This window comes from Sesamum indicum, linkage group LG3 (assembly GCF_000512975.1).
Source record: "Sesamum indicum cultivar Zhongzhi No. 13 linkage group LG3, S_indicum_v1.0, whole genome shotgun sequence".
Classification (NCBI taxonomy): domain Eukaryota; kingdom Viridiplantae; phylum Streptophyta; class Magnoliopsida; order Lamiales; family Pedaliaceae; genus Sesamum; species Sesamum indicum.
Genome location: NC_026147.1, coordinates 21,990,821 through 21,992,381, shown reverse-complemented (window position 1 = coordinate 21,992,381; position 1,561 = coordinate 21,990,821).

The window sequence follows — 1,561 nt, the reverse complement described above, 5'->3', positions numbered from 1 at the left end:
CTAAATTCTTTCTTATTTTTAATTGTGTTTTATCAACTTTTAAATTAATTTCAAGATTATCACATTAAATATGTCAATTTTGATTTATATGTCATTTTATAAACAAATTAACCATATCTCATTTGAGATCATAATTATCTAAATCACCTCATCCTCAATAATAATAAAAACTTGTGTCGAAACTTTACGGGTGGAATACCAATTTCAATTTTATTCCAAATTAATTCTAAAAGAAATATCAAATGAAGTATTACTTATAAAATCTAAAACCGTCGCAAATGCTCCCTAACTTATACAACTGTCATTTATTATTATTTTGATAAAATACAAGAAGAATGGATAAATACTATTATTTTTAAAATATTATAAGCACTGGGGATAATATTAATATTTCTTTTTTGATAGTAGTGAATGGATAAATATTGAATCTGAAATGAAGAAATAGTGTGAAATAAATAAAAAAATGGAAGGGTAGGCGGAGATTGAGAATGAAAAATAGTGTTAGGGCAGAAGGGGGTTGCCAAATAGTGGTGAGATAGATGAATAAAACTGATTTGAACTCAGATAATGTTTGCAGCTGATGAAAAATGAGTTGTATCATTTCATACGCCAATTACTACCTAACAAAACTGCTTTTTGCTTTGTTTTTATTTTCAAAACTAACAATCATTATTACAAATATCTATTGCGATATATATATATATATGTGATAGGCTATAAATTTAGGCAACAAGCTTTTTAATACTTCTAAAGAAAAAGTCTCCCTCTATTGGACATTTAACCAAGTACGGAATATTATACTTTTCATTTTTAAATACCTTATTTTGGGCAATGTACAAGCAAGGAACAACCCTTTTTTTTTTTTATTTCTTTTTCTTAAACTTTGGGTTTATTAATTATTGAAAGATTCTTCTTGAGTTCTGGGCAAGAATATTAATTGGGGGAATGATTTTACATCTACTTTTTTTTTTTATCAAAAATATTAAATAGTTTTAATCATATCAAATCAATAATAAAATTTAAGGTTAAATACAAATTACCCCTTATGTTATACGAAATGAACACATTACCCCTTGAAAAAAAATATAGAACAATTACACCCCTCACGCGAGTTCATGTAACTCACGCGCTTTTTTTTTAATTTTTATTATAAAATTATATTTTTAGCCTTATTTAATAACTATTGGATCTAATTTGAATTTAAGGTCCAAATTAAACTAATAAATCTACGGTCCAGATTTTGACTTATTTAAATCAACGGTTAATATTTAAATAAATATATGAACTTAAAAAATATAAATAAAATATATATTATATATAATTAATAGTTATATATATATATATAGAGAGAGAGAGAGAGAGAGAGAGAGAGAGAGAGAGAAACAGAGAAGGGGATGGGGAGGCGATGGTGACGTGGAAGAGAAGATGGAGGGATAAAGGCCGCGAAGGGAAGGAAAGGCGAGGCAGAGGGAGAAGGGGGAGGGGAAGGAGGAGGAGGAGGAATGGGAAGGGGGCGGCTGCGACTGCGACAAGGAGGGGGAGGAACGCGAAGGGGGAGGGG